We start from the raw sequence: 15,643 nt of genomic DNA, 5'->3' as shown, positions 1-15,643 counted from the left end.
ACTCACAAACCTACCTGTCTCCTTGCCTAAGGATAATTTTGTCTGTGTATTTCTTTAATCTGAGCTAGGGTTTGGCCAATTTCCTTTTTTCCTTGAAGGTGGGCAAACTTGGATACAATGTTTCAGGAGCATCTGTAGGGGCAGCCCTTACTTCTCTATTTCATCTGACATTAAGTGCCTTAATCTCGGTAAATTTTGTATAGTTCATTAGTTGGAATACCATCAATTTTTCCAAAATCAGCCAATGCTCTCAATAGAGCAGTAAGCAATTCTTTTCTTGGCAGTCTATTCTTACTTTGAATCTGCTGGCCATTTACTTTTCTCTCTCGAGGAAATTTATCTTTTCCCTATTCTCCCAAGTCACTTAGCTGTGAAATCTTCTTATCCAGCCCTCTGAAAGAGGGTGCCCTATTTCACCAATTAGTAGAGTCAGAAGTAGGTACTTATAAGCAGGAGGAGCTGTCTTCATCATATTTCTATGAGGAACTGCTAGACATAATCTTGTAGATAGATATACAACCACCAAAACCTACCAGGATTTATCAGACTCTCACCACAATTACTAAATAGATTTCCTTTTAGTTCACAAGTCCAGGCTCTATTTAGTTTGCTTTGCTCTAAATTTCTGCAAAGGGGGAAGGAATATTTTCTTTTGCCTCTTTTTCTCTTTACATTCCTAACCTGGCCAGCTCAGCAGAAAAGGTTCCCACTCTTTTCTTGCTTGTTAAGAAAACAGAACTTTAAAGTTTCTGAAAATTTTCTGAAAAAGATAGTTGAATCATGAAAGACTTGGGGATTTCTTTGCCATACCTACTGAGATTTTCTATGAATAGAGGCAAACAAGAATTTAGGTTCTTCAGCTAATTGAAAAGAAGCAAAACAAAGATAAAAAGAACCTCATGATCAGAGATACAGAATTATAATAGTAGCAGGAACAGTTGGAATCATAGGAATAAAATACTTATTTGCAGCTCTTAATTATCATTCAAAGCAATACACAGGCTGAACTTTATCTAATTTTCCTTTAAGATTGGGTTAATACAGGGGAATTGCCCCTTTTTGATATCTCCTTGTTTTGCTAAATCTTCTATTACTGGTTGTATTCCTTCATTCTGAGCTTTGGACAAAGAGTTTTATATATGACCATGACTTATCCTTGTAATTACTGATTATAATTGATTCGGTTCCTTTAAAAAAAAGAAAACCTGACAGTATTATTATTAGAGTAGGCCCACAACAGAGAATTGGTTTCCTTCAATACACTTCATGCTTTATCAGCTTGGAATCAAACTGTCATTTTTCCCTATCCTTCTTATGAACCTGAAGATATAAATCAGGGTGTTTTTCCAGCATGAGATGAAACTACCACTCACCCCTCCCACCCCCTTTCTGGATCAGAAGATACATAGTAACTAAATCAGGTACATTTGCTCCTGAGAGTTCCAAAAACCTCCCTTCTGATGTCTAGAATGTGATAGCCCATAATTTATACAGCAGGTCTCTTTCCAACAGATTATGAATTAGGTAGTAAATGAATTATTTTCAATTAGAGGTCCTATGAGGATGGAAGATTGAGAGTGTTTTAATTGTCTTCAGTATTTTTTCTGACTATCCAAATAATTTCTGATTTGTGGGAAGCATAATATTCATCTCAAAGACACCAATAATTCATTTACTTTGGATTCGGGGTTACTAAAAATCCCTTTAGATAAACCAGCGTGCCTTCTTTTAAATTAACAATTTGCCCCTACCACTGTAAATTTGGCCTCTCATAAGTATAAACATTCTGGACATTTCAGAGAGATATTTAACTTCTTGAGAGAGACCTCCCAACAACATACCAAGGTTCCCATATTTCTTCAATATTTAAGCCAGTGGAGACCCAGGCAGAATCTCTTTCAAGGCTGCACAGCCCATTTTCCAATTTACACTACTTAGACTCTAGTTTCTTCCCAGGTTTGTACCTCCCAAGACTCTAGTCAATGAATGATGTCCTAGCAGTAAGACTTTAGAAATTCAGGGTCTCTTACCGAGAAAGTGGTCACAAATATCCACAGGAATTCACTTAAATTTTTTTTAGAGGGGTAGCAGTTATGGTTAAGTGACTTGCCCAAAGTCACCAAGCTAGTGAATTGTCTGGGTCCAAATTTGAACTTGGGTCCTTCTGAGTCGGGGGCTGTGCTTTCTCCACTGTGCCACCTCACTGCCCCTGACTGCTCTTCTAATAGCCTGAGAAGTCTGCCAACTACATTCAGTTGTTAGATCAAAAATACCTATGTGGGGACAATCCTTGAAATGATGGCTTATTGAAAAGAGGAAATTAGCCCCCAGAGTATATGCATGTGTGTAGGTAGCCTGAACAGACGACACAAGAAATGTACCACACACTTTTTTTTTTTAATGCAGGTAAACAGAGTAGTTACTCCTTTAGGTATTGAAAAATTATTCCTACATAATGCACCTGTTTCTCAGAGCTTACTTCAATACGACTATTTTTTCAGATCTTATTTCAATATAACTACTTCTCAGAACTGTCATTCCGTTATTTCTTTGTTAGTAAATTTATCATGACCTAGGTGCATCTATAATGTTGGCTTAACATTGGCAGAACAATGTGTTTAGGTTTTATTCTGGGACTTACACCTATTTTTGGCAGGCAGACTACTTCTTGAAACTATACTATGTTATAATTTAACCTCCTTAAGACTACATTGTATTACAATTTAACCCTCAGTTATCCTTATGTATGGCTAATTCCTTTTTCATAGTTGCCCCTTTTTGGACATGATAGTCATTTTTTGGAGATGATACAGCTTGTCACCATCCTTCCTAAGATGTGGCCTTTTGAATTGAATATATTCTTTAATCCAACCAAGTTACATTGGGACAATCATGTCCCATGTTCTGGACTCTGTGTGTGTCTCTCTTTCTCTTTCTTCCTCTCCCTTTTTCCCCTTTCCTCTTTGATTTTAAATGAATGTATATTTTCCTAATTACAGCAATATTTGAAAAACAGGAATACATATAAATACAGAATTCAGTCTGTGGAAGCATACTATGATGAGGCCTCATACTTTGTTTCCTCCTTAGGTTACATGCTTCAGAATAACATTTGGGCATTACTGTGGTCTGAAGTTCTGGTCTAACCCACTAGAATAAGAAATCCTTATCTGTCTTTCTTTAACTATGAACTTTCAGACAGTGCACTGAAATACTTTTATATCATTCTTACCAAAAGCCTAACCTGTTTGTTCTGAAGGGAGGGCCTTGATCAGCCAGGATGGATTCCTACCTAAAGTGATTATTAGGATTATGATCAGACTCTGAGATTATTGATGAATTCACATCCTAAAAAATGTCTCTTGAGTTCCCCTTTGATTATACAAAAGTAATATTCTTTGGAAAGAGTAGTCAAATGAAAAATTGAATAATTTTAGGAAAGTGGTTCCTCAGGGTATGCTAAAAGTTAAATGATTATTGATCTATTTGTTGAAGCAACATGTTAACCCTGTTATTTATATCTTACTATGGAATTTTATCCTTGTGAGAAAACTATTAATTGTAACTTTGAAATGGTGTGGGTCAGAGAGAGATTTTTTAAAGGCATCATGGATTTCCATATTTTTTTGCTTCTTAAGCAGAAATGCTGAGTATAATTGTCTCTGGCAGATTTGTGTCCATAACAGAGTACACAGTATTTTTCATGAAAAGTATAGAATGAGTATATGTTCTTATTTAGCGGCTTAGATATTTGCCATGTACAGTTCTACTCAAGGGACTCTAAATGAAATTTTGACTGAAGCACTGAGTCAGACCGACACTTTGATGGTTGGACATTGGGATAGCTGAAAAGAAATACCTTTTTAGCCTCCGTGTCTCTCACCTTTGGGATAGCATAAGAACAGCCATTACATGGTATGATGGTTCTGTGATTACCTCAAGATGAGAACTCTTTCCATTGGTGCAGATAAGAGCTCAGACATGCCTCTTCTACTCTGTCCTCCTAAGGAGGTCATCTACTTAGAGGGAGCTAGATCTGGAATTAGGAAGACCAGAGTTTAAATCCATTTTTAGATATACACTAGTCGTGTGACCCCACCTGGGCAAGTCACTTAACCTCTGTATTGCTTCAGTTTCCTCAACTAGAAGATGATGATAATAATAGCATCTGTCTTACAGGATTATTATGAGAATTAAATGTGATAACATTTGTAGTGTTTAACAATAGTGTCTGGCATATAGTAGGTACTTAATAAATTCTTGTTCCCTTTCCCCCACTAATGAGAGCCAGGGTGGCTTAGTGGATAGTTAGCCTTTTTAGACTAAATACTTTTTAGACCTAATGCTTTTGGTCTGTCATAAGTATAAACTAATACTCTGTGACCATGAGCACAGTCACTTAACCTCTCAGTAATTTCTCAGTTGTAGCCTCTGGCCAGGATGGTTTCCTGAAAGGAGGCAGATCAGTCTGCTCAACTCTTAACTCCCACCAGATCAATAGGGATCAAGAAATCTGGTGAAGAAATTTACTATAATAAGTGATTTCTTCCATTCTGGAACTTTGTAGAGTTAGCCAGAAGCTCATGAAAAATAAGAAAAGGAGTTACCATTGAAGGTAGTGTCAGCCAGTGCAGGTTATAGGCTGAGTGGCCTCCCATTGGAAACAGAGATAGGTCAGAAAAATGGATTAAACTGCAAGGTTTTGTATTCAGAGATGAGTTGAGTGCTCCCTGGAAAAAGTCCCAAAGTAGTGTGAAATCTCCACTGTGATCACCAGAGAGGTGACCTTTGAGTCCTAAGGAGTGACAGCAACTATTGCTTTATACCTTTGTTCAGAGTGGGACAGTCTGGGTCAGATATATTCGGACTCCAGATGCTCAAGGTCCCCTGAAGTTCCCACCACTCTGCTTTGTGATGTCATAGAACATCCTGGAAAAGCAGTACTTTTAACTTCAAGGGTGGGAGAAGGGTACCGACACAGAGAGGTGGATATGTTAGCAATAATTAGGAAAAAGAATCAGGTCATTGAAATATCTTTTAAAAATTCACAGAGGAGAACAGAAAGAAGTTTAGAAGGAAGCACAGATGAGCAGGATAGTTTTGAATATAACATGTGAAACTTATTATATGCTTAAATATACAAGTAGTATGAAATATGAACATTGAAAGTTTCATATGTTCTTTTTGTATTCTGTGTGCATGGAAATATTCATGGTTTTTTTTGTTAGATTTATGTTTCTAAAATTAGTAATAGGAATGTTGAACAGCACAGCCAAAGACAGTGTTGAAGCATTCCACCTTCCTCCAAATAGGACCATAGATTTAGATCTGAAAGAGATCTGAAAGAGATCTGTTAGGTCCTCAAGCCAATCCCCTCATTTTTAAAGGTAAAGAGATTTAGACTGAAAAGGATCAAGTAAACTCGTCCAGGATCAAACAGCTAGTATCTGAGGCAAGATTCAAACCCATGTCTTCCTGATTCCCAAGTCCAGTGCTCAATCCACTATACCTTACCTTTAATGACTAATCTTTGGGAATTATTCAGTCTAATCCATATCTACTTATTTGTACCCTTACTCAGCCTACATTTCTCTCTAGGATGAGAGATGATTAGATGATTTGCTAAAATCTAGACATCCTTTTTTTTTTTTTGTCATTTCCCTTATCTATTAGTCAAGTATGTTGGAAATAAAGGAAACAGGGTTAGCCTGACATGACATGCACTTGATGAAGTTTATATTGGTCTGTTGATTTGAACACATTAAAGGTAGTTGGGTGCTCCCCTTTCTCCTCACTTTATCATGAGTTTCAACTCTTTATCCATTTTTGTTATATCCTTTGCTGACTAAAGATTGATTTCCCTTGAATATAGAACATTGAAGAAAAAAGTTTAAGTAAAATACTAGCAAAGAGACCAAAACCACCTTTCACAAAGATCATACATTATGACAAGGTTGAGTTTATATCAGGATATATAAGGTTGGCTTAATAATAGGAACACTATAAATGTAATAAACCATATTAATTACAGAATAAGTCATATAAGTAAGTAATATAAGGTACAAAATAAGCTTTTGATTTCTGTTAAACCCATTTCTGTTAAAAATGTGGAATATTTTTGGATATGGAAATAAATGGAACTTATTTTAAAATAATAAATATCTAAATATTTATAATACCCATTTCTGTTTTTTAAAAACCCATTAAAGAAAAGTAATGGACATTCATTTAAAATGTTAAATATCTAAAAGAAAGAACTACCATCCTATATAATGAGGATAAAATGGAATCTTTTCAAATAGAATCAGAGATGAGATAAGGATACCCATTGTTACCTTATCTATTTGACCTAATATTGAAATTATAACAATAAGATGAGAAAAAGAAATTGAGGGAATAACCATAGGTAAAGAAAAAATAAAATTATCTATTTGTAGATGATATGGTAGTATAAAGAATCCTAAAGCATCAGCTAAAAATTAATTGAAAAAAATAACTTCAACAAACTTGTAGAATATGAAATAATCTCACATAAATCATTAGTATTTCTATATAAGGCCAATAAAACAGAATAAAAAGAGAAATTCTATTTAAAGTTACTATGAAATTTACAAAATACTAGTAAATCTGTCTACCAAGATATACATAGCTATATAAATGTGTTTACAAACTGCTACTTACTGAAATAAAGACCTAAACAATTAAATGTAATGAAATCTATCTAGAGGCATAAAAAGATCCAGGCTCTCAAAGGAAATAATGAATAAATGTGAGAACAAAGCAAGTTTAGCAATGTTAGACTACAAATTATACAACAGAGCAGTAATTCAAGATAATTTGGTACTGGTTACAAAATAGATTGGCCAGTGGAACAGATTAGGTTCACAACCTATAAAAGCAAATGAATGTATCTAGTACCTAATATTCAGGTCCCTGGGATAAGGACTCCTTATTTGATGAAGATGACTGGAAAAATTTAGATGCTCCTGTGGAAGAAATGTTATTTAGTCCAGCACTTTGCACCTTATACCCAGATGAGTTCCAAATTAATATTGAATATAATAGATCATATTACATAAAAAGTTGCACCATAAACAAGTTAGAGAGAAACATGGAAAAAATTTCCTCCCAAGGTCTATGGATAGCATACAAATTCAGGAACAAACAAGGGATGAAGAGGGATCACAAAGGACAAAATGCATAATTTTAATTACATAAAGTTGTGGAGTTTTTGCTTTAACAAATCAAGGAAAGCTAAGATTATAATGGAAATAATTAATTAGAAAAACATCTTTGCAACAAGCTTCTCTGACAAAAAGGTCTCATTTCTAAGTTGCATAAGAAATTGATTCAAATTCAGAAGAATAAGAGCTATTTCTCGATTGATAAATGGTTGAAGGATACAAAGACAGTTCTCAAAGGTAAGAAACTGAGACTCTTTATAGCCATATGAAAAAAATGCTGCAGTCACTACTAATTAGAGAAACACAAATTAAAGAAATTTGGAGGTTCCATCTCATACCCATCAGATTGGTCAAGATTGCAAAAAGAAAATTATAAATGTTAGAAAGGCTGTGAAAAAACAGATACTTTGAAGCTTTACTGATGAGCCTTTGATAATGGTAATGGGTACAACCATCTTGAAAAACAGTTTGGAATTATACATAGAAAGTAGCGTATAATTTGTACCCTTTGACCCAGTCATACCACTGATGGAACTGTACCCAAAATTGATCAAAGAAATAGGAAAAGGTCTTTATATACACATTTATAGCAGTTCTTTTTTTGTGATGGAAAATATTAGAAATGAAAAAGATGCTCATTAATTTATAAGTGGGTAAAAAAGTTATGGTATATGAACATGATAGAATGCTGTTGTATTCTATATAAGTAATAGAGGATTTCAAAGAGATAGACAAAGACATGAACTGATGAAAAGTGAAGAAGAATCAGAAGAATTTATATGATAAACGCCAATAATATAAAAACAATTTTGAAAACATTTATAAACTGATGAAAATGGATGAGGAGAACCAGAAGAATTTTACAAGAATGTAAAGACAATATTGAAAGCTGTAAGAACTATGATGTATATACAATGACTATCCATGATTCCAGAGAATCGATGATGAAATCTACTACTTACCTCTTGACACAGATGAAATATTTAAGAGGCAGAATAAGACAGATAATTTGTATACAGCCAATGAGAGAATTTATTTTCCTTGACACTATGTATATCTGTTACAATGAATTTGTTTTTCCTTTCTTTTTCCTCCAGCAGGTATGGGATGGGAATGAAAATAGATGTCTGTTATTTTAACAAATAATTAAAGAAGAGAATCAGAGGGAGGGTGCAACTAATGTAGAATGTTAAATGCACTTTCAGATAAGATTGATCTATTTTTACTTTTGCTTAATTGTTTTCCTTTCTTACAAGAGAATTATCATGAAATAGGGATAATCTGTTAATATTTGTAATGTAGAAACAAAATACCAAAACTTTATTTTTAAAAAAAAAATCAGAAGCAAAATTACAGTTGGTTAGTTATACCTTATTGTCATCAGTTAACCCAACCACTCTATGAATAGTATTCCTGTCATTTCATTGATATTCCTCCCTGTTCATCTTCAAAAAGCCCTTTTCATTGCCCTTTAGCATTCATTGTCAGCCTCAGTTAATTTGACCTTTAGTACTCCTGATACTACTTATGTAGGACCATACAACTCTTTTATATTTGTGTTTTCTCTGCTTCCATATTTTTGCAAGCCTTTTTAAAAATCTGAATTTGTAGCTTCCTGTTGCAACCACATAATATCTCTTTTTCTTTCTTTTTCTCTCTTCCTTACCAAAATAATTTCTTTAGCATGTTGAATTTTATGTTAGGGAACTTTGCACCCATTTTAGTCTGATTTCCCATGTAGAATTTAGGTTAATGGATCCTGTTGATCTTTTCCATGACTCCACTGTCCCCACTTTGCATGACCATGAAATCTACTTTCCGCAAACCTGCAGTGCACTTCAGACCACGTTCAAAGAAACATCGTTTATCTTATAAATTGTAAAATGGAGTGATTCTTGTTCCCAACGTTTCCCTTTACACCTCCATAATCAATTCTCTATTCCACTTATCATGAACTCTTCTAAACATTTATGTTCCTCTTCAAACTTCCCTCAATCTCTTACCCCAATCTCTTACCTGAGGATGTTCCTTCATACTTCACTGCAAATATTTGAGGCCATTCACTGAGAGTTCTCTCTTCTCTTCTTTTCACATCACTCAGAAATCTTCCTTCACTAGCTACTCCTTCCCCTATCTCTCATGAAGAAATGGCCCTTCTTAGCAAGGCAAATACTTCAACAGGCATTCATAATCCAATAACCTCTCATCTTCAACAGATTTCTTCCTTTATTATTCTTTTTTGTTTAATTTGTATTTTTGGAGGGGGAAGGGCAGGACAATTGGGGTTAAGTGACTTGCCCAAGGTCACACAGCTAGTAAGTGTTAAGTGCCTGAGGTCTGATTTGAACTCAGGTTCTCCTGATTCCAGGGCCGGTGCTCTATTCACTATACCACCTAGCTGCTCCCTTGCTTTATTATTCTCAATCTCCCTCTAAAATCTTCAATTTCTTCTTATCTACTGGCTCTTTTCCCTCCTGCCTAGTACGTATAATTGTTTTCTCTATCCTTAAATATCCTCACTTGACCATTCCTACTAACTACTGTCCTATGTTTCTCCCCAGCTAAACCCTTTGAGAAAGTCAGCTATATTACTTTCTATTCACTAAGTTCAAAACCCTCCATTGCCTGTCTTCTAACTGCATCATTAGACTGAAACTGCCTTCTTCAGTGTGACCAGTGCTTTATTAACTGAGAAATCTGATGGCCTTTACTCAGTCCTCATCTTTTTTTTTAACCTCTCTCAAGCCTTTAACACTACCGATCACTGTCTTTTAGATATTCTCTCAAGATTTTTATGACACTCCTTTCTCTGGGATCTGCCTTTTCTGACTATCTTTTATCAGTCTTCTTTTCTTATTTTTTTTAAAGCTTGTGTGCTCTTTTTTTTAAATTAAATTTTATGTTTATTTTTAGTTTACATCATTCATTTACACAAGATTTTGAATTACAAATTTTCTTCCTGTCTTTCCCCTAAAACAGGGATCATACTGTATACCCCCTTCCCCAATCATATCTCTCCTATATCCTCTCCGGCTTTCCGGTAGGGCAAGATGGATCTCTGTACCCCAGTGCCTGTCTACCTTATTTCCCAGTTGCATGTAAAAGAAAATTAATAATAATATAATAATCTTGCCCCCCACTTGTTCTATTCTCTACTTTGACCCTGTCCCTTTTCAAAAGTGTGTGCTTCTAACTTCCCTCCCCCCCAACCTGCCCTCCCTTCCATCATCCCCCCTCTGATTCCTTTCCCCCCTACTCTCCTGTAGGGTGAGATACCCTATTTGGTATGTATGTCATTCCCTCCTTAAGCCAAATTCAGTGAGAGTAAGGTTGACCCATTCCCTTTTGCCTTCCTGTTCTTCCCCTCCATTGTAACAGTTTTCCCTTGCCTTTTCTGTATGAGATAGTTTACCCCATTCTGTCTCTCCCCATCTCCTTTCATTATATTCCTCTCACCTCTCAATTTCACCTTGTAAGTATCAACTCTTCCTATTTAATTGGTCCTGTGCCCTGTATGTATACCTGTACACATATATACACTCACATATGTATTCATATACCTATGTACCCTCCTATATAGACATGTATGCATGTATACATATACATATACACACATTTATATTCCCTTCAACTATTCTCATACTGAGAAAAGTTTCATAAGTTACAATGATCATTTTTTCATGTAGGAATGTAAATAGTTCAACTTTGATAAATTCCTTATGATTTTTTTTCCCTGTTTACCTTCTCATGCTTCTCTTGCTTCTTCTATCTGAATGTCAAATTTTCTATTCAAGTCTGGTTTTTTCATCAAGAATGCTTGAAAGTCCTCTATTTCATTGAATGATCAAACATGATACTCAGTTTTTCTAGCTAGTTGATTCTTGATTTTAATCCCAACTCCTTTGACCTCCAGAATATCATATTCTAAACCCTTCAATCCCTCAATGTCGAAGCTGCCAGATCCTGTGTGTTATCATAATTGTATTTCCACAATATTCAAATTGTTTCTTCTTGGCTGCTTGTAATATTTTCTCCTTGATCTGGGAACTCTGGAACCTGGCTATAATATTCCTAGGAGTTTTCTTTTTGCGATCTTTTTCTTTTTTTTTTAAGCAATGGGGGTTAATTAACTTGTTAAATTGGGGTTAAGTAACTTGCTCAAGGTTACATGGCCAGTTATTTCTAGGGGTGGTGCTAAGTATCAGAGCCCGGATTTGATCCCAGGTCATCCCAACTCTTGGGGCTGGTGCTCTTACTCATTGCCCCACCTGGCAAAGTCCCTAAGCAATTGGGGTTAAGTAACTTGCTCAAGGTTACACAGCCAGGTGTTTCTGGGTGGGTGCTAAATATCTGAGCCCGGATTCGATCCCGGGTCATCCTGACTCTGGGGCCGGTGCTCTTACTCACTGTGCTACTTGGCCGCCCTATTGCGATCTTTTTCAAGAGGTGATCGGTGGATTCTTTCAGCCTCTATTTTGCCCTCTGGTTCTATAACATCAGGGCAATTTTCCTTAAAGAATGATTTCTAGGTTCTTTTTTTTTTGATCATGGCTTTCAGGTAGTCCAATAATTTTTAAATGATCTCTCCTAGATCTGTTTTCCAGGTCAGTGTTTTTCCCAATTAGATACTTTACATTGCCTTCTAATTTTTCATTTGTTTGGATCTGTTTAATAGTATCTTGATCTCTCATAAAGTCACTAGCTTCTATTGTTCCAATATAATTCTGAAGGAATGATTTTCTTTAGTGAGCTTTTGAGACTCTTATTCCATCTGGAAAATTTGGCTTTTTAAGGCATTCTTTTCCTCATTAGCCTTTTGAGCCTCTTTTGCCATTTGAGTTAGTCTGGTTTTTTTGTTTTGGAGTAATCCGAGGGTTTTATTTCTCGTCGTTCTGTGGTGGAATACAAAAATGCCAGCAGGCAAAGGAAGTAAAGGGTTAGGGAACATAATTTATGCCTGGCGATATTTCACAGCACAGCACTTTCTCCACTTCTAGAAACATTTCTCTTGGAAGGAAGGGCTCAGGGAGCACAGCAGGGGCCCCTGCAGCCTCAGGCCTCCCTACTGACACTTGACAAATCCTTTCAGATCTTCCAGAAGGTTGATGTACTCCTGGTGCTCTAAGGCCGTGCTGAGCTCAATCAGTTCGTCTGTGAATGTGTTGTCCATCCCACGGTCAGCCAGGAAGTCCATCAAGTGATCATACTGGGCCCAGTCCAGGGAATCCATGTTGAGTGTGTAGTTTGTATCCTTCCAGTCAGATTCACTGGTGGGCTGAAAGCTAACTTCCCAGATGGAAAAGATGTCACTCTCATCCTCTTCTTCCTGTCCAACCTCATCCTCTGAATAGTGGGAGTCCAGCACAAGGGCCTTCTTGGTATTGTCCTTCACAACTTCCACCATGAAGTTTGGGGTTGATGTAAGTTCAGGCTCTTACTGTTCTTGGGTTTTCTATCCCTCTGGTGGCTCATCATCAAATGTCAGTGGGATACTGTTGTTAATATTGAATGTGACTGATCCTCTCGCCAGCTACTCTCCAGACTGACTTGGTTTCTATCCCCTGCACACCCAGTTCCCAATCCCCAGACATTTTGGGGGGCATTTATGTTCTGGATCTCCCTTTCCTCTTTTATTTAATCTATCAGGAATTCAGCAAAGGCCTTGTCCCCCCTCCATGTGGAGCCCCCCCCCCCACGTGCATGAACATAGACCAGGTGCGCTCTGGAGCGTCTGCAGGAGGCGGGGGCGCGTGGGCCCCTGCCCACTGGCGACTCCTCCTCCCAGGAGGCCTCCAAAGGAACGGGTGGTGGCGGCCACGGCGGGGTGCAGTGTCGGGAGGGCAGCAGGGCCCAAGCCACAGAGTGCAACAGCAGGGGCAGCAGCAGCGGGGCAATGACCGACACATACGGAGAGGGTGTGAGAATGACGATGGAGACCGGAAGGACAGTGGGGAAGCACAGAGCACCGTTAGTCTATTTTTTAAGGTGTTATTTTCTTCAGTCAGGTTGTTGACTCTGTTTTCATGATTTTCTTTCATCATTCTCTTTTCCCTTCCTAATTTTTCTTCCACTTCTCTTATTTGGTTTTCAAAATCCTTCTTAAGGTCCTCTGTGGCCTGTAATCAGTTCATATTTTTCTTGGAAGCTTTTGGTACAGGATTTCTGACTTCGTTGTCTGCCTCCTGTTCCATGCTTTGATCCTTCTTGTCCCCCAAATAGGAGTCTAAAGTTGGATTGCTGTGCTTGCTTTGCTTCCTTTGCTTGCTCATGTTGCTACTCAGTTACTTGACTTTTGAGGTTTTTGCTACAGTAGAACTCTGCTTCCAGAGAGGAGAACTTTGTCCCAAATTCCTGGGGTTTGCACAGCTGCTGGAGCTATTAGTTGGGTGCCCTCTCTGAAGCCTCCACATGCTCTGGCTCCTACTCACACACCCCAGGACATCTATCCTAGACAGCAAGCCAGATCCAAGCAGGTTAAAGCAAGAGCCATTACCCCTCACAATGGTTGCTTGGTCCCCCTACGATCTGCAGGCCAGGAGCTCTGAAGCAGCCATGCAGCAGCAGCATGCCTCAGCCCCTTCTCTCTACAGGGGCAGAAGCCGGACCACCCTCCCGGACTCCCTGTTCCCTGAGTCTGCACTGACCTCTTTGTATTTCGCATTTATGGGTTGATAATTCTGGAAACCACCACAGCTGCTGGTGATCCACTCTCCAGAAGTCAACTACAGCCACTGGTCAGGCCACCCTGAGGCTAAAACTGGGGTGCGGCATTGCAGTGGCCCCTTCCTGCTGGCCTGCCAGGCTTCCTTCAGTGGGATGTTTGTTTCTCTCTGTCACTTTGTGGGTTCTGTAGCCCTAAAGTTTGTTTAGAGTCATTTTTTATAGGTATTTGAGGTGGTTATGGGGGGAGCCCATGGAGTTTTCCTGCTTCTGCACTGCCATCTTGGCTCCACCCCTCAGTCTTCTTTCCTGAATCTTCATGAAGGCATGCCTAATAAATGGGGGTGTCCCATGCACTGTCCTAGACCCTCATCTGTTTTCCCCCATACCATTTCATTTGGTCATTTCATCAGCTCCCAAGAGTTCAATGATTATCCCATTACAGATGATTCCCAAATCTATATATATAGCCCTACTCTTTCTTCTGCATTTCAAACTTCATATTGCTCAAAACAAAACAACTTTTTTTTTTCTCAGCACACTTATTTTTTTCAGGTAACAAGTATTTCTTTTTATCTGCTCTTCCCACTGCCTCGATTGAACACATATTAAAAAAATAAACACAGTACAAATCTACATAGCCCAGCAAGACAAATGCCCGTGTTAACATGGTTTAAAACTGTTAGTGTGGCCTGGCAGGAGGTGAGTGATTGTTGGATCTTCATCCTTTTTGACATGTGATTTATCACTGTGTAGATCAGAGTTCCCTTCATAATATTATCATTATAGAAACTGTTCTCCTAATTCTCACTTGACATCTTTTCATAAAGGTTTTCTAAGTTTCTTTCGAAATTATCCATTTCTGTTTTGATGAAGCAGTAGTATTATGTTACATTCATATGTCACAGCTTGTTAGACATTGCCCAGTAGGATTTTCCCTTAGTTAACCATTTTTGGCTACCACCAGAAGGGGTTCTTTAAATGTTTTATCTTTGGATCCTTTTCTTCTTTTTTGATTTCTTTGGAAATAATAATGGTATAGTTACATCAGCAGGTATGCACGGTTTGGTGAGTTTCTGGGCCTTGTTCCAAATTGCTTTACTGAATGAATGGCTGGACCAGTTCATCATAGCTTCATCAACACTGCACTAGTACACCTTTTTTCCCCAAAGCCTCTCAAACTTTTGTCATATTTGCCAGTCTGATTGGTATGAAGTAGAACCTTAAAGTTGCTTAAATATTCATTTCTCTAATTGTAAAGAGACTTAGAACATTTTTTATGTGATTGTTGATAGCTTGAATTTCTTTCTTTGAAAACTTCTTATAATCCTTTGTCCTTTTTTCTATTGGGGGAAGGTTCTTAGTCTTATAAATTTGAATGAATTGTTTATAGATGAGAAGTGAGACCATTAATTGGAGAAAGTTGTTATAAAGTTGGTTTTTTTTCTAGTTACCCATTTCCCTTCTAATTTTTATTATATTAGATTTATTTGGGGCAGCTAGGGAGCACAGTGGATAGAATACCAGCCCTGGAGTCAGGCACTGGAGTTCAAATCTGGCCTCAGATACTTAGTAGTTGTATGACCCTGAGCAAGTCACTTTACCCCGTTGTCTCCAAACAAACAAAAAAACATCATATTGGTTTGTGCAAAAAGGTTTTAATTTTATATGATAAATAATAACATTTTAATAATGAAAATTGAATGTTTTATCTTACAAACTCTTATCACTTATTTGATTGTGAACTCGTCCTCATTCCATAAGGTAATTTCTTCCTTGTTCCTCTTATTTGTTTGTGA

At 37.4% G+C, this 15,643-nt stretch overlaps 1 protein-coding gene and 1 pseudogene across 3 annotated transcripts in view; one reads left to right on the top strand and one right to left on the bottom strand.

Annotated features, from left to right (window-relative positions):
• The window catches only part of LOC138176059 (SRSF protein kinase 2), a 99,977-nt gene that overhangs the window by 74,638 nt on the left and 9,696 nt on the right, over positions 1-15,643 (top strand). The gene's annotated exons all lie outside the window — the stretch shown is intronic.
• Positions 11,872-14,971, bottom strand: LOC138175961 (complement component 1 Q subcomponent-binding protein, mitochondrial pseudogene; annotated as a pseudogene).

The sequence above is a fragment of the Petaurus breviceps genome, unplaced genomic scaffold (genome assembly GCF_028583685.1).
Source record: "Petaurus breviceps papuanus isolate PSGF00001 unplaced genomic scaffold, PetGlider_PUasm1.0 80, whole genome shotgun sequence".
In the NCBI taxonomy this organism is placed as follows: domain Eukaryota; kingdom Metazoa; phylum Chordata; class Mammalia; order Diprotodontia; family Petauridae; genus Petaurus; species Petaurus breviceps.
Note: the sequence above shows the minus strand (reverse complement) of the source record. Positions and strands in the feature narration are given on the sequence as shown.